General features: G+C 40.5%; 1 protein-coding gene across 19 annotated transcripts in view; it reads right to left on the reverse strand.

The window, feature by feature from the left end:
* LOC133615995 (tight junction protein 1-like) overlaps positions 1 to 18,979 on the reverse strand; it is a 304,853-nt gene that overhangs the window by 142,928 nt on the left and 142,946 nt on the right. Inside the window, exon 1 of one of the 19 annotated variants that reach the window (XM_072914765.1) lies at positions 11,206 to 11,443. The exons of the other annotated variants lie outside the window; for them this stretch is intronic. The gene's annotated coding sequence lies outside the window, so the exon portion shown is untranslated. Of the gene's footprint in view, positions 1 to 11,205; positions 11,444 to 18,979 lie in introns of those variants that run through there. 19 annotated transcript variants of the gene reach the window in all.

Raw genomic sequence — 18,979 nt, forward strand, 5'->3', positions numbered from 1 at the left:
GGTCAGAATGTACGACACACAAGGACTCTGCAAAACAACACTGTTTCAAAGCAGATTGTGTAGGAATCTGTCGCCGGTTAAAAGTTGAAAAAAAAAAAGGTTATTTTTGCTTATCATTAACAAACTTTATAGCGAGACAAGAACGGACATGTCTTTCATGTGTTTCTGTGCGTTATAAAAAATGAAAAACTGCTAACTTAATTAAATTAATCTATTCCGCCTATAAAGGACTCTTAAAAAATATCCATAAACCTCCAGCAACGCTCCATTTACACGGCGTGATGTGCAAATTAAAAAAGCTATAGCGACATTGTTATTGTAAGAGCTGACACTAAAGGCCCATTCTACACTAAGCCGGTTACACTAAGGTTATCCAGGGTAAATTCCACCTAACCTTATCCTTGTCCACACACACACACACACACACACACACAATAGTCGTTTAAGACCCCCTGCCCCCCTCCGTCCGCCGGCACAACGCGACCTAATACGTACGTCATAGTCACCTCCAGTGTTGCTTTGTGTGCAAGTTCTTAAACCAAATTTAACTTATCTGAACAATATCCAGTGTTGTGGTATTTTAATGAACTGGAATCCAGTGCACTGCGGGGCCCTATTGTAGTGAATCACACCTGAGCCATCATAAATTAAAGGCCTACTGAAACCCACTACTACCGACCACGCAGTCTGATAGTTTATATATCAATGATGAAATCTTAACATTGCAACACATGCCAATACGGCCGGGTTAGCTTACTAAAGTGCAATTTTAAATTTCGCGCGAAATATCCTGCTGAAAACGTCTCGGTATGATGACGTCTGCGCGTGACGTCACGGATTGTAGAGGACATTTTGGGACAGCATGGTGGCCAGCTATTAAGTCGCAAAATTCCACAGTATTCTGGACATCTGTGTTGGTGAATCTTTTGCAATTTGTTCAATGAACAATTGAGACAGCAAAAAAGAAAGCTGTAGGTGGGAAGCGGTGTATTGCGGCTGGCTGCAGCAACACAAACACAGCCGGTGTTTCATTGTTTACATACCTGAAAGATGACAGTCAAGCTTTACCATTGGCCTGTGGAGAACTGGGACAACAGAGGCTCTTACCAGGAGGACTTTGAGTTGGATGCGCAGACGCGGTACCGTGAGTACGCATGCAGCTGCGGCTTTCAAACATTTGATCGCTTGCCCGTATGTGCGTGCCGCTATGTGCATGTCACGTACGTAATTTTGGGGAATTTGGGGAAATATATGTGCTGTATGAACTTTGGGGAGGTGAACGGTACTTTGGGCTGTGGGATTGAGTGTGTTGTGCAGGTGTTTGAGTTGTATTGGCGGGTTATATGGACGGGAGGGGGGAGGTGTTTGTTATGCGGGATTAATTTGTGGCATATTAAATATAAGCCTGGTTGTGTTGTGGCTAATAGAGTATATATATGTCTTGTGTTTATTTACTGTTTTAGTCATTCCCAGCTGAATATCAGGTCCCACCCGCCTCTCACAGCATCTTCCCTATCTGAATCGCTCCCACTGCCCTCTAGTCCTTCACTCTCACTTTCCTCATCCACAAATCTTTCATCCTCGCTCAAATTAATGGGGAAATCGTCACTTTCTCGGTCCGAATCGCTCTTGCTGCTGGTGGCCATGATTGTAAACAATGTGCAGATGTGAGGAGCTCCACAACCTGTGACGTCACGCTACTCGTCTGCTACTTCCGGTACAGGCAAGGCTTTTTTTTATCAGCGACCAAAAGTTGCGAACTTTATCGTCGATGTTCTCTACTAAATCCTTTAAGCAAAAATATGGCAATATCGCGAAATGATCAAGAATGACAAATAGATTGTATCTGCTATCCCCGTTTAAATAAGAAAATCGCATTTCAGTAGGCCTTTAATACAATCTTTAACAAACACGTGAAAGTAAACAATGTGATAAAGAACATTTGACAACAATCAATCTAGGGATCTAGATATCTGGCCAGGACACTCCTCACTCTTTTGCCTTCACCTTCTTAGTCCATTCGTTTTTGGTGACTTTATATACTCTGGACCTAGACATTGAGTCCGCGACCTACATGGCGAACAATAACTGATACAGTCTGCTTTGCCAGTCCAAAAGCATTCACCGTTTTCCGTAGTCTTCCCTCGTCGGCCAGGTAATACAAAGCACACGCTACCTTTTTTTAAAAATCACATCCACGGGAGCTCGCATTCTCGTTGTCTCTCCTTCGAAAAATGGACAACGTTTTTCGGTAAGTAGAATCACAGCTGACCCGGCGGACATTCAAAAGTTCTCTTGCCGTCTGAGAAGTGTTGTATCCTAAATAGCTGCAATCGCTTCCTCTTAAGGTATCCATGTGTGATTTCCACAAGCGTCTGTACATGTACAGGACTGAGAAACACGGGCATGTCTGGATGACTCGCCTCCATATTTCTAGTGATTACCTCCAAGTGGAAACAGGTTGTTATGAAGCTGGCTGTGGCGCGTTCTTTCTGGCGTCCCTTCCTGTGTGGGACGCGGTCTTTCTGGCGTCACTTCCTCTCCGAATGTCATGTTCTGTGGTCATGTTTTGTTGAGTTATGTTCTGTTGGTTTAAGACTCTTTTAGTTCCTGTTTACGCTCCCTTGTTTGGTCACCATGGCAACTCATAGTTTTCACCCGTCTCATTTGTTTGAATCACACCTGTCGCTAATCAAGACATTATTATTTAAGCCTGTAGTTGCCAGGTAGTCAGCCTGGCGACATTGCTCACTTCATGCCATAGTTACTGACATTGACAATACTTTGATGACATTTTCATGCTTATTATTCATGCTTGGTTCATGCTGCTCTTTTCTTGCCACGTAAGTTTTTGTTTATTCAAGCCACAGTTTTTTTTAGTTCATGTTTCATGTCCTAAGTTTTTTCCTTTGCTTTTACGTGCGCTGTGAGCGCTTTTTGTGTGTATTTTTTGAGTGATAAATTAAATCATGTTCCTACCTTCTTCCGATGTCCGGTCAAGTCAGTTTGCATCATGGGAAAACATTCCTCGCAGCAGGCTGCGTAATTCTCGCAGTAAGCTGCATCATAGTCCACGCCTTGACACCGAACTCAGTTTGTAAACGATCAATGAGTCCATACAAAGCTAAGAGCCGGAGATTCAAGAAATACACGGTGCACTTACCCGTGTAAAAAATTATCCAAGGAGGGCAACCTTAAACGCTGGTTTAGTGTGGCTGAAACGGGGATTAGGCTGAATAATTGTTCGTTTAATTAGTGTAGACATAACCTAAGGCAGTGTTTTTCAACCACTGTGCCGCGGCACACTAGTGTACCGTGGGATATTGTTTGGTGTGCCGTGGTAAATTACGTAATTTCACCTAATTGGGTTAAAAATATTATTAGCAAACCAGTAATTATTTGTGATGTCAAGAGATCAGCAGAGTAACTGTGTAATACTCTTCCATATCAATAGGTGGTAGCAGGTAGCTAATTGCTTTGTAGACGTCAGGAATACTCCTCTCTGAGCTGCCACCTTAACGTGGTAGAGGATTTTGCGTGTCCCAATGATCCTAGGTGCTATGTTGTCCGGGGGCTTCTATGCCCCCTGGTAGGGTCTCCCAAGGCAAACTGGTCCTAGGTGAGGGATCAGACAAAGAGCAGCTCGAAGACCTCTATGAAGAACACGAACAAGAAACCCAAATTTCCCTCGCCCGGACGCGGGTCACCGGGGCCCCCCTCTGGAGCCAGGCCCGGACGTGGGGCACGATGGCGAGCGCCTGGTGGCCGGGCCTGTCCCCATGGGGCCCGGCCGGGCACAGCCCGAAGAGGCAACGTGGGTCCCCCCTCCAATGGGCTCACCACCCATAGCAGGGGCCATAGAGGTCGGGTGCAGTGTGAGCTGGGCGGTAGCCGAAGGCAGGGCACTTGGCGGTCCAATCCTCGGCTACATAAGCTAGCTCTTGGGACGTGGAACGTCACCTCGCTGGGGGGGAAGGAGCCTGAGCTAGTGCGTGAGGTGGAGAAGTTCCGGCTAGATATAGTCGGGCTCACTTTGACGCACAGCAAGGGCTCTGGAACCAGTTCTCTTGAGAGGGGCTGGACTCTCTTCCACTCTGGCGTTGCCGGCAGTGAGAGGCGACGGGCTGGGGTGGCAATTCTTGTTGCCCCCCGGCTCAAAGCCTGCACGTTGGAGTTCAACCCGGTGGACGAGAGGGTAGCCTCCCTCCGCCTTCGGGTGGGGGGACGGGTCCTGACTGTTGTTTGCGCTTACGCGCCAAACGGCAGCTCAGAGTACCCACCCTTTTTGGATTCACTCGAGGGAGTACTGGAGAGTGCTCCCCCGGGTGATTCCCTCGTTTTACTGGGGGACTTCAACGCTCATGTTGGCAACGACAGTGAAACCTGGAGAGGCGTGATTGGGAAGAATGGCCGCCCGGATCTGAACCCGAGTGGTGTTTTGTTATTGGACTTTTGTGCTCGTCACAGATTGTCAATAACACCATGTTTAAACATAAGGGTGTCCATATGTGCACTTGGCACCAGGACACCCTAGGCCGCAGTTCCATGATCGACTTTGTAGTTGTGTCATCGGATTTGCGGCCTCATGTTTTGGAGACTCGGGTGAAGAGAGGGGCGGAGCTTTCTACCGATCACCACCTGGTGGTGAGTTGGCTGCGATGGTGGGGGAGGATGCCAGACAGACCTGGCAGGCCCAAACGCATTGTGAGGGTTTGCTGGGAACGCCTGGCAGAGTCTCCTGTCAGAGAGAGTTTCAATTCCCACCTTCGTAAGAACTTTGAACATGTCACGAGGGAGGCGCTGGACATTGAGTCCGAGTGGACGATATTCCGTGCCTCTATTGTCGAGGCGGCCGATTGGAGCTGTGGCCGCAAGGTGGTTGGTGCCTGTCGTGGCGGTAATCCTAGAACCCGCTGGTGTAAGGGATGCCGTCAAGCTGAAGAAAGAGTCCTATCGGGCTCTTTTGGCTCATAGGACTCCGGAGGCAGCAGACAGGTACTGACAGGCCAGGCGATGTGCGGCTTCAGCGGTCGCAGAGGCAAAAACTCGGACATGGGAGGAGTTCGGGGAAGCCATGGAAAACGACTTCTTGTACGGCCCAACATTGCTTCTAACAAACTAGTTCGTTTGGCCGCAAGACACTCAGCATCAAGGGTTGGAATTGCAGGTTAAATCACCAAAAATGATTCCCGGGCGTGGCCACCGCTGCTGCTCACTGTTCCCCTCACCTGTGTGTGTATAAGGACCCCAAAATGGCAACTATTAGAAGACTTAATATCAGGCGTTTTGTTTCGACCTATTATGCAAAACAAATTTTTCGTACCTATTTGTACCCGCTGATGTGTATTTGTAAAAAGTAGTGTGTAGTTCAAACCTAATCTGGCTTACCTAAAGGACGTGCTAAAAACTACAACAAAAGATGACAGGGAGAAGATGCAGTTGAAGTGGATCTCCCACCAAAAGGTGCATGCTGAAAATAGGGTCAGAAAGCATACTTGCCAACCATCCCGGATTTTCCGGGAGTCAGCGCCTCTCCCGAAAACCTCCCGGGACAAATTTTCTCCCGAAAATCTCCCGAAATTCAGGCGGAGCTGGAGGCCACGCCCCCTCCAGCTCCATGCGGACCTGAGTGACGTGTCGACAGCCTGTTTTCACGTCCGCTTTCACACAATATAAACAGCGTGCCTTCCCAATCACATTATAACTGTAGAATGATCGAGGGCGAGTTCTTGGTTTCTTATGTGGGTTTATTGTTAGGCAGTTTCATTAACGTCCTCCCAGCGCGGCAACAACACACAACAGCAGCAGTCACGTTTTTGTCTACCGTAAAGCAGTTCGTCTGCCGTAAACAGCAATGTTTTGACACTCTTAAACAGGACAATACTGCCATCTACTGTACATGCATATGTGACAATAACATCTATGGCTTTTAGAGAGTGCAGTGCACAACTGCGCACACAACAAGGAGATGAAGCAGAATGCATCATCAGAGAGGGTGTTCAGCATGGTTAGAAAAATAGTGACAGAGAATAGAACAAGGATGGACAATTCAACCCTTAACTCAACAATGAGTAGATGAGTGTTATGTGTGTGTATATCTGTAAATAAATGAACACTGAAATTCAAGTATTTCTCTTATTTATTTATATATATATATATATATATATATATATATATATATATATATATATATATATAATAAAATAAATAAATATATGTATATATATATATATATAATAAAAAAAATAAAAATAAAAATAAAAATAAATATATATATATATATATATATATATATATACATATATATATATTTATTTTATTATATATATATATATAGCTAGAATTCACTGAAAGTCAAGTATTTCTTATATATACTTAGTGAATTCTAGCTGTAAATATACTCCTCCCCTCTTAACTACGCCCCACCCCAACCACGACCCCCCCGGCCACCTCCCGAAATCGGAGGTCTCAAGGTTGGCAAGTATGTCAGAAAGCGACTTGAAAACGGTCTGTAAAACATAACCTATGCAAAATATTGACCAAAAAACACCATGGCATGTTTTCTAGACCAGGGGTTCTTCACCTTTTTGGCCTCGGGGCCTAACTTTTCCACTCCAGAGGTGCCTGGGGCCCACCCAAATATTAATACTGAATTAGTAATCCTACTCTTAATTTTATTCATATTCAATAATTGTATCTAACCTAGTTGGAGTTTAACAGGATAAACTTTGTCAAATGATATGAAACCATGTGTTACTCACAAAGATTATTATCAAGACTTAGGTCAGGCTGATCAACCAAAAAAAAATATTAGTCAAATTTACTGCAAAATAACTCAGCAGGCTCAAGACATGAAAAAAAAGATTGAGAACTTAGAATTAGGTACTGACGTTGATTAAGTCAAACCTAACGTTGAGACAACATGCTTTTTGACAATGTTTCATTCATGTTGGGTTCTGACGTTGATTTGACCATTGAAATTTGGTCATTTCCAAACCAACAACGTGGATTCAACGTTAGACATGAACGTTGTCTCAGTGTACAAATACAACTATTTTGCAACATTGTTTCAAAGTCAGTTTTAAAGGAGATGTATGTATAATCAACGTTGCATCAATGTCTTGTGCCTGCTGGGAAGCGACTCCAAATGTGATAAAAAAAAAAAAAAAGAAGGGAAATACACAGTGCTCAAAATAAATTACTTCTAACTAAATTATATGATCATAATATAATAATAATAATGTATATATTGTATGTCTTAAATAAACTGTCAACATTTTTTAAGTTTAAATGAAAATACAGCTTCACCACTTAAGTCAGGGGTCGGCAACCCAAAACGTTGAAAGAGCCATATTGGACCAAAAATACAAAAAACAAATCTGTCTGGAGCCGCAATAAATGAAAAGCCGTATATAAGTCTTATAATGAAGACAACACATAATGTAAGTGTCTATATTAGCTATAATAGCCTACTATCAAAATGACTATGTGTCGCAGGCTAAAGCAAATCTTCATTGACAGAAATGTTGAAATGTAATATTTATTCTACACATTTTTACAATATTAGAAACCATTAGTAAATCAGAAGCTGCTCAGAAGGTGAGATAACTCCTGGAAATTATTGGCTTTTAATGGCCAAAGGTATAGATGTGTGTGTCCAAGGTAAAGGAAACGGCAGGCTGTCTTCTTTTAATAGATTTATTACAATCTTTGGCAAGCTAGGTAATGTTTGCTGTGGTCTGGAACAACATGGCACACAAACAACTATCTGAAATGCAGCCAATATTACATACAGATAACGTGTCATGAGACATGCAAAACTAAATGATATACAAAGAGGATAAAAGTAAAGGATATTAAATGGGCTCAAATATAACCGACAAATGAGGCATAATGATGCAATATGTACATTCAGCTAGGCTAAATAGCATGTTAGCATTGATTAGCTTGCAGTCCTGCACTGACCAAATATGCCTGATTAGCACTCCAACAAGTCAATAACATCAACAAAGCTCACCTTTGTGCATTCACGCACAGTATAAAACTTTTGGTGGACAAAACGAGACAAAGAGGGAGTGGACGATTTTACATGTAAACAAACTGTTGCGTCACAGTCCCCACACTGTGGTTAGTTCAAGAACCGCCGAAATGAGTAGGTCAAAACGATGTTCACCAAATACTCTCATCAGGGAAGCATACACACAAACATATTAAACAGTGGGCTTTCTAACAATTGGGAAGGTGTGTGTCATGTTTGTCCTCAAACAAAAAACGTACTAAAACAAAAAAAAATGTTTTCCCCCATTCAATCCGTTTTAAAAAATGCTCCAGGGAGCCACTAGAGCGGCTCGAGAGCCGCGGGTTGCTGACCCCCGACTTAATTCATAATGTTTGTGTTTAAGAAACTTCTCTATGACTTTAGCTCAAGACATCTTCTGTTTGTTTGAGATTGTCATTACTGCCACAAGTGGTAAAAAAGTGTATTACAACAAAGTACTACTGCGGCCCATAACAGACCACAGCTGATATTTTTTGGCGGCCCTCTACAATGGGCCCTGGCCCTATGGTTATGAAACACTGTTCTAAACCACAAGGAGGTGTTTTAAATATAGAAAATAAATCATCATATGACCCATTGACCCCTTTAATGCGCCTTATAATCTGATGGTCTTTATGTATGAAAATAGACCTGTTCATCGACAGTGCTCCTTATAATCCCGTGCGCCTTTTACGGTATTAGCAGTAAAAAAGAAACATCAAGGTAATACACAAGCATGGAACTGCAGTGTTAAACGTTCATTTTTGCGGGTTCTTTTTAACAATGTTTTTGCGGCGTAGCAATGCCAGCCTGGCGACATTTTGCAATAAAGAGAGGTGTGCTCTGCCTTTAGCTGAGACTATTTTTAGATGCATCTGCAACCACGGTAGAAAGCAACTCCAAAAACATCACAAACATTTTAAGACATGCAGCCCAGGACATCATTCTCTCTCTCTCTCTCTCTCTCTCTCTCTCGCCAAGAGAAACATTGCACAATTTGAAAAAAAAAAAAAAAAAAAAAACTCTCAGACAAATGTGCAATTAGTCGGTTATTAACATGTCTAATTAACGTCCATTGCCACAACACTAAACACTGACACACTTTGCACAGAAGCAAAGAGCACCTCAGAAAGGAGCAATAGAAATATAATATTTTCACACCGATACCAAAATTATTTTGGTACTTTTCGGTACTTTTCTAAATAAAGGGCACCACAAAAAATTTCGTTATTGGCTTTATTTTAACAAAAAATCTTAGGGTACATTAAACATATGTTTCTTATTGCAAGTTTGTCCTTAAATAAAATAGTGAACATACAAGACAACTTGTCTTTTAGTAGTAAGTAAGCAAACAAAGGCTCCTAATTTAGTCTGCTGACGTATGCAGTAACATATTGTGTCATTTATCATTCTATTATTTGATCAAAATTATTAAGGACAAGTGGTAGAAAATGAATTATTAATCTACTTGTTCATTTAGACTTAGACTTAGACTTTAATGGTCCACAAGGGAAATTGTTCCACACAGTAGCTCAGTTACAAAGGATGGAAAGGATAATGCAGGTATAAAGTAGACTAAAAATGTACCGTAGTAGCAAAATAAAATATAACATACATGTAATATTTACATATTGTATATACAGTATACATACTGATATATTAAATTATTATATAATGTTTACTTACTGTTAATATCTGGTTACATTCTCTTTTAACATGTTCTATCTACACTTCTGTTAAAATGTAATAATCATTTATTCTTCTGTTGTCTGATTCTTTACATTAGTTTTGGATGATACCACAAATTTGGGTATCAATCCGATACCAAGTCGTTACAGGATCATACAATGTCCTCATGTGTCCAGGGACATATTTCCTGAGTTTATAAACATAATATACTTTTTTAAAAAACGAAAGAAGATGTTGTGATACCAAAAAATATCAACATAATTATTGTAGTATCGACTAGATACGCTCTTGTACTTGGTATCATTACAGTGGATGTTAGGTGTAGATCCACCAATAGCGTTTGTTTTCATTTTGACGCCGGTGAGCTACGGTGTGTAGTGAAGCATGTTTAGCTATTCCTCGTCCTGCAGGGATGATACTTGTAAGAAACTTACTTTATTTATCGCCATGGAGGCGAGGATTAGTGATTTAGAAGTAGCTAAAACACTGCCAACTGGGGCTAGACTTTAGCCGCGAGCTAGGTAGCCATGTCTTAAAACACCTCTTCCGGTGGGCGTTTCAGTGTTATCGTTAGTTTTTCAGCCAAAATGCACCCGTTCTCCGTTTTCTTTGGATGATACCATAAATTTGGGTATCAAACCGATACCAAGTAGTTACAGGATCATACATTGGTCATATTCAAAGTCCTCATGTGTCCAGGGACATATTTACTGAGTTTATAAACATAATATACTTTTATTTTTATTTTTTAACTTTGTTATGTTTTGCAAATATTAGCTTATTTGGAATTTGATACCTGCAAAATGTTTTAAAAAAGCTGGCACAAGTGGCAAAAAAGACTGAGAAAGTTGAGGAATGCTCATCAAACACTTATTTGGAACATCCCACAGGTGAGCAGGCTAATTGGGAACAGGTGGGTGCCATGATTGGGTATAAAAGCAGCTTCCATGAAATGCTCAGTCATTCACAAACAAGGATGGGGCGAGGGTCACCACTTTGTCAACAAATGCGTGAGCAAATTGTCGTACACTTTAAGAACAATTCTCAACCAGCTATTGCAAGGAATTTAAGGATTTCACCATCAAAGGGTTCAGAGAATCTGGAGAAATCACTACACGTAAGCGGCTAAGCCCGTGACCTTCGATCCCTCAGGCGGTATTGCATCTAAAACCGACATCAGTGTGTAAAGAAGATGTTGGGATGCCGAAAAATATCGACGTAATCATAGTAGTATTGACTCGATACGCACCTGTACTTGGTATCATTACAGTGGATGTTAGGTGTAGATCCACCATTGGCGTTTGATTACATTTTGGCAGACCGGTACTTTTTAGAGGCGGTATAGTACCGAATATGATTCATTAGTATGGCGGTACTATACTAATAGCGGTGTACCGTACAAGCCTAACATAGACATAACAAAACATAAAAAATACAAGCAGGTGTCACACGCCCTGCCTCCACAGGGATGCTCCTACCTGAGAGCGAGTCCCTCCGCATGCATGAGCAGCGTCGCGAGCGTGCGACTAAAACGAGGCCGGAGTTTCACACTTCGGACTGAGGGCAGAAGCAACCTGGCGTGACATCTGTGAGGGCCGCGAGATCATCTACATGACACCGCCGCCGATAGCCGGGAAGATATTGATTTAAAAAGCAGCAGCGCTCAAATTAGATTCCCGTGCGCCGGGATTGGGTCGGGACACCTAGGACTCCAACACTGCAGACTGGAAGTCAAGCTCACAGCGGCGCGCGGCGTGACCTTTCTGCTCCCTTCCTCCTCTCTTGCTGTGATAACAGAGACATTCCTGAGCTTGTTCCCTGCCTCGCCATAGGCCTCTCCCTTAATTCCACTGGAGTGTGTGGAATGTTGGGCCGGCGAGCGGAGCGGCCGGGAGGGATGCGGAGGAAATGAACAACATTAATACACTGAGCTGGGTAAAAGCTTGTGATGAGGGGGAGCGCCTGAATGCACCGCAACTCATGCAAAGCATCGTTTAGAGCAGTGTTTTTCAACCACTGCGCCGCGGCACACAGGTGTGCCGTGAGATACAGTCTGGTGTGCCGTGAGAGATTATGTAATTTCACTAGAGATGTCCAATAATGGCTTTTCTTGCCGATATCCGATATTGTCCAACTCTTAATTACCGATTCCGATATCAACCGATACCGATATATACAGTCGTGGAATTAACACATTATTATGCCTAATTTTGTTGTGATGCCCCGCTGGATGCATTAAACAATGTAACAAGGTTTTCCAAAATAAATCAACTCAAGTTAAGGAAAAAAATGCCTACATGGCACTGCCATATTTATTATTGAAATGCATTATTTTTTTTAACATGCCTCAAAACAGCAGCTTGGAATTTGGGACATGCTCTCCCTGAGAGAGCATGGGAAGGTTGAGGTGGGCGTGGTTGAGGTGGGGGGCTAGGGCGTAGCAGGGGGTGTATATTGTAGCGTCTCGGAAGAGTTAGTGCTGCAAGGGGCTCTGGGTATTTGTTCTGTTGTGTTTATGTTGTGTTACGGTGTTCTCCCGAAATGTGTTTGTCGTTCTTGTTTGGTGCGGGTTCACAGTGTGCCGCATATTTGTTACAGAGTTAAAGTTGTTTATACGGCCACCCTCAGTGTGACCTGTATGGCTGTTGCATTCACTTGTGTGTGTGAAAAGCCGTAGATATTATGTGACTGGGCCGGCAGTCAAAGGCAGTGCCTTTAAGGTTTATTGGCGCTCTGTACTTCTCCCTACGTCCATCTGCTTCATCCAACCCCTTTTCAAGCCTTGCATAAATGTCTCTGCCAAAATGTAAAAAAAAAAAAAAAATGTGTTGTACTGTGCAGGTTTGAAATAAATACTTAAAATAAAAAAATCTGTGTACACAGTAGCGTTTTAAAAATTTGTAAATTTTACTTTTTGAAACCGATACTGATAATTTTGAAACCGATACCGATAGTTTCCGATATTACATTTTAAAGGATTTATCGGCCGATAATATCGGCAGCACGATATTATCGGACATCTCTAAATTTCACCTATTTGGGTTAAATAATTGTTTGCAAACCAGTAATTATAATCCGCAAATAATGTGCCGTTGTTGAGTGTCGGTGCTGTCTCGAGCTCGGCAGAGTAACCGTGTAATACTCTTCCATATGAGTAGGTGGCAGCAGGTAGCTAATTGTTTTGTAAACGTCGTATCTAATGCTTAAACCAAAAATAAACAAAAGGCGAGTGCCCCTAAAAAAGGCATTGAAGCTTAGGGATGGCTATGGAAAACGAAACTAAAACTGAACTGGCTACAAAGTCAACAAAAACAGAATGCTGGACGACAGCAAAGACTTGCAGAGTGAGGAGCAAAGACCGCGTCCACAAAGTACATGACAACTAACAATTTCCACACAAAGAAGGATAGCGTCCGCACAACTGAAATATTATTGATTGCTAAAACAAAGCAGGTGCGGGGAGTAGCGCTGGAAGGAAGACATGAAACTGCTACAGGAAAATACTGACAAAACAGGAAAAGCCACCAAAATAGGAGCGCAAGACACTACACACAGGAAAACACCAAAAAAGTCACGGCGTGATGTGACAGGTCGTGACACTTACTTTGAGACAAGAGCTATAGTGATGCATGGTTTGTTATGGTTTGAATTCATATCCAACAATTGCAACAATTACTTTTTACTGTCAATATCAACTACTGAGTTTACATTTGTAATGTTTTCTGCTGGTGGTGTGCCTCCGCATTTTTTCAATGAACAAAAAATGTGCCTTGGCTCCAAAAAGGTTGAAAAACACAGATTTAGAGATGGGGTCATGGACGATGCGAAGGTGCCTCGTTGGCCTAAAAATGGAAGTAAAAACAGTTTTTGTCAGAATTTTGAAAGATGAAGTGTCAAAATGTATGCAATATTTTAATGCAATATGATTCCCGAGCGCGGCCCCCGCTGCTGCTCACTGCTCCCCTCACCTCCCAGGGGGTGGAACAAGGGGATGGGTCAAACGCAGAGGGTAATTTCACCACATTTAGTGTGTGTGTGTGACTATCGTTGGGACTTTAACAAACTGTGGTAGCACTAGTGATGTGCTGGCTCCATCTAGTGGTACACCAAAGAATCACTTAATTAAATATTGTAATGAGCCGTTATCAACGGTTTATCAGCTTTCGATGGAAGTCGTTATAATCCGCCAACTGTAAACGAAACAAACATAATTGTCTTACGCCGCCATTTCTATCACTCAACACGCGTGGGAACCGAATATTAAATACAATTTATTTGATTCATTATTTAAGTACAGTGTTTTGTTTTCCTATATTAAAACACAGTGTTGCTGTTCAAACTGTGTTTAATATTACAGTGGCCAAAAATATTACATAGAGCGCCCCGATATAAGCCGCACCCACTAAATTTTAGAATAAATTTGTTTTTGAATATATTAGCTGCACTACACTATAATCCGCAGATATATATGTCTTGAAGTGAGTTATTTATTTACACAGAAATATTTTGTGAATGTTTATTTACATCCCTTAATTGTTTCCAAACGGTGCCTGTAACACGGCAGTAAAACGGCTTATCAAACAAAACAGAAGTCATTATCATTGACCTACCAGCTGCGGAAGCTAACTCTCCAATCAGCTAAAAACGCCATATATGCAGTACTGATTAGCATCTGCGATTTTACATGGCGATTTTAAACACCTCCAAATATGACAATTAAATACTGTAAACAACCAAGTTAATGATTATTTTAGCACATTTTGATAAAAAACAAAAACATTTTAATATAATACTTAAAGTATAATATTTGTATTAAAAAAATTGCAAAATATAAATAGAAATACATCCAGGATAATAAGAAGCAAAAACATTAATACGATTAAAATTGCTTTAATGAACCCTGACAAAGAAAAGTCACATAAAAAAAATGGAAACATTTTTTTTGTGTGTAAAAAAAAAATCATAAATTATGTTGGCAACATGTTCAAAAGACAGCAGGATTACAGAAGGAATTGTGCTGACCAAAATAAGATAATAACATCCAAAGTGATGTCCAAAGCACCAGTAAGTCCAACTCTATTTTGACGGTGAAATTTCTCTCATCTGCGGCCCACAATCACTCAAACGCAAAACGGCCAACATGAGAACATTCCAGAGAGTCAGACGCTGGTCCAGTTATCGCTTGGCCTATTTCCAAGCAAAAGACACAGCTGCTGAAGGCCAGGTGAGCAGAGTACACATGAAGATGAAAGAGAAAAATAAAGAGATTTAGAAAACGTTTCAATCCTTAGAAAAAAAAAAAAAAAAACTATTTATCTGTCAGCGTAAGAGGCGGCGTGATTGGCCGTAAAAGATGAAGGGCAAAACATATGAAGGAAGGATATATTGCACCGCAGCGTCATAAATCTCTAACATGTCCCTGTGTTTGTGGATATCAATTCCCTCCACTTTATTTATGAGTCCCCATTAGGGATAAACCATCGTTGGGGATGATTGCTGAGCCAGTTTCTGTCAGGAAAAGGTGGAACATGCTTCTTTGTTAGCTTGTGGACGACGTCATTCAAAACCTCCTCACATCCAGAAAAAACAAATACATTTGCTAATAATAATGGTTTCTGGTCAAAACATGAATGTTTTTTTTTTTCATGCAATGTTTTTGCAGTGGACATGGGTATCTGTAGAGCAGAGGTCTTTAACAGGGGTCCACGACCTCCAGGGGCTCTGCAGATGAACTGCAGTTGGGCCGAGAAACTTTTGGTAGAGTATATATATATACAGTATAAGACAAGTACCGTATTTTTCCGATCATAGGGTGCACCGGATTATAAGGCGCACTGCCGATCAATGGTCTATTCAGGTCTTTTTTCATACAAAAGGCGCGTTAAAAGAGTCACATTATGATTTTATTCTAAATGTAAAACATTTCCTTGTGGTCTACATAACATGTAATGGTGGTTCTTTGGTCAAAATGTTGCATAGACTATGTTTTACAGATCATCTTCAAGCCGCTTTCTGACAGTCGCTTCGTTTTGTGGGCGGTCTTATTTACGTGGCTCACCTTCGACAGCGTCTTCTCCCCATCATTTTTGTTGTAGCGGTGTAGTGTGCAAGGACGGGAGTGGAAGAAGTGTCAAAAGATGGAGCTAACTGTTTTAATGACATTCAGACTTTACTTCAATCAATAACGAAGCGGCATCTCCTCATCCGCTGCTCACTAGTGCAACAACAATGGCAGAAATGTGTCCTGTGAAAAAACGTCCGATCGGAACTTTCTAAAAACTAAAGTTCCTTGGATGAATAATGTGAACTCACTACACCGGTATGTTTTAGCGCTTCCAAAGCGAGTCTAATGACAGATATAAGTTAGAACTTTACGCTACTTTATATTACACATGGCAACCGTGGAGGATGAATGCCCCACAACAAGAGGATGGAGAAAAAGAAGCTTATCGACTACGGTGTCGACACGGACTACAAAGGTGGACGAGCGCAAATTTTCAGGACTTATGCAGATCCCAAATCACATCAGCAGGTACCAGAAGGTAAGAAAAGCTGCTTTTACATAATATTGCGAAACCAAATGCCAGATATGTCTGCTAATAGGTGCCATTGTGCGGTCCTTATACACACACCATAGTAATACTTGTATGTTGAAGCAGAGTACGTAATGCTCCGACAATCCATCAAGCGCTTACCAAAGTCGCACTAAAACATTTTGACAGATTTTTGAGTGCTGTGTGTAATGTTCTATATTCTCAATGGAACATTTAAAGTTTTGGTGTTGTTTACTTGAGTCATATTGCAGTTTACACCATACTTGCCAACCCTCCCGAATTTTCCGGGAGACTCCCGAAATTCAGCGCCTCGCCCGAAAACCTCCCGGGACAAATATTTTCCCGAAAATCTCCCGATTTTCAGCCGGAGCTGGAGGCCACGCCCCCTCCAGCTCCATGCGGACCTGAGTGAGGACAGCCTTTTTTCACGAAGGGAGGACAACAGGGTGACAAGAACTAAATCATCCAGACTAGAGATAAATTGTATTATGTTTATCTTACCTAAAAATAAATATATTTATTAATTAAAAAAAACAAAAAAACTAAATACATTTTTACTATATTTTGCTAAAAACATCAAAATTAATTGTATTTTTATTTGTATTTTTCTGACTCCATAGAATTATACCGGTACATTAAAATAAACATATTTGAAATAATTAATTTTAAATTATCATAATAATTCATTTAAAATGACCATATTTAATTATTAAAATAATTGCTTGTTTATCAACAACTTTAGCATTTTATTTATTACATTTTGAAGCTCTCAGAAGCCAAGTTATGTTATATTAATGTTATATTTATGCAAGTTTGAAGTATCAATTATCCAAACACAGTTTTGTTTGCATATTTTCAGGATGTAGATATATATTTATTTATATATATATATATATATATATATATATATATATATATATATATATATATATATATATATATATATATACATTTATATATATATATATATATATATATATATATATATATATATATATATATATATATATATATATATATATATGAAATACTTGACTTGGTGAATTCTAGCTGTCAATATACTCCTCCCCTCTTAAACCCCCCCCCCCTGATATCAGAGGTCTCAAGGTTGGCAAGTATGGTTTATACATATATCTTATGTGTGACTGCCATCTACTGGTCACTCTTATCATTACACCATGTACCAAATTAAATAGTTTTGAGGTCGGTAAGCCCCACCAGAATTATTCCGTTCATTAGGCGCACCGGGTTATAAGGCACACTAACGATTTGTGAGCAAATGAGAGGATTGTAAGTGTGCCTTGTAGTCTGAAAATACGGTAAAACATCAATAAAGTTATTGTTTTCCAATTTGTGTTGTGCTTTTGGAAGTAAAGTCTACAAGAAACACTTAAGACATTGTTTTCAAACTCATACAATCACAACCTAGTTCAATGTTGTTGAAAAAAAAGAAAACGTTGCGACTTTTGGTGCAACTTTCTAAAAAAGCTGCTGTGCATTTAGATATTTTAGGTCACAATCACGCAAAAACGTCTCCAAGGGAGTGATTTTTACTACATTGCTTAAGAAAACTGCTGTACTTGTTTCTGAACTGTATTGTTTTTATACAATATTTATCTTTTAAATTTGCTTTCCATTTTAATAGGCATGTTACATTTTAAAATTGTGCTGTTTTGTAGGGGCCAATCCCAACTTAAATTGATTTAAATTCATTTAAATGCGACCCCGAAGGGAATAAGCGGTAGAAAATGGATGGATGGATGGATGGGCAACGTTGACTTGAGATTCAAGTGTTTTGAGTTAAGAGCTGAACAAATGAAGCCCCTAAATTAAGGTACTACTGTATTTTGCTATTTGGGAGCCGTTGCTTTCCTTTAGTGTGAGTTTATCATGCTCTCTTGGTCCGCAGGCCCGCAGCTTGGTGGAGTTGATCTCACACAATTAAATTCCTATCTGGCATTTCTGCCCACATGCTTGACCGTTTGCCAGCCCCTTTTTGTATTAAAAGCAAACAAACAGTGGAAGTAACATGGATGTGGGAATAGGAGGATGGTTAATCAGCGTGCAACATCACACAGACACAGAAGGAGCTTCCACTAAAACCCGGTCAAAAAGACCTCCGTGGGGCAGAAGGACCTCATGTTTGACTTAGATCTGGAGAAAATTAAATATAATCTGAGGTGTACACAAAAACAAATTGACTTCACTTGGGGCTGCATGATTAGTTACATAGCTAAATTAAAGATACTATAGGACAAATGTGACACTCACTGTTGACAATGAACCTTTTTACTCACCTCAATTCTCTTTGTTTTGTTTTGATTCAGTGAGAGTGACACTTCTCTGTATGTTATCTTTTTTTTAGTCAGTTCCTTTAATTTTCTATCTGTTTGTGGTGAAGAGGAAGGCAGTACATTGCCACCCACTGTAACTGATCTGTGATAAAAAAAAAAGTAGGACCGGGAAGGGGCGAAAGGGGTTTTTTCCTCGTTGTTTTATTATTTATTTATTTATTTTCTGGTTTACTTTTTTATTTATGTTTCTCATTACCTGTATTATTTCCCCCTATCAAATTAATAAATAAATAAAATAAAAAATAGAAATTCCCTCACCACCTTGTGTGTAATGTTTTAAATTTACACAGATAAATATTACATATATATGCATAGAAGTGGTACCTTTCACATTTTAATCGATA

This window comes from Nerophis lumbriciformis, linkage group LG15, assembly GCF_033978685.3.
Source record: "Nerophis lumbriciformis linkage group LG15, RoL_Nlum_v2.1, whole genome shotgun sequence".
In the NCBI taxonomy this organism is placed as follows: Eukaryota; Metazoa; Chordata; class Actinopteri; order Syngnathiformes; family Syngnathidae; genus Nerophis; species Nerophis lumbriciformis.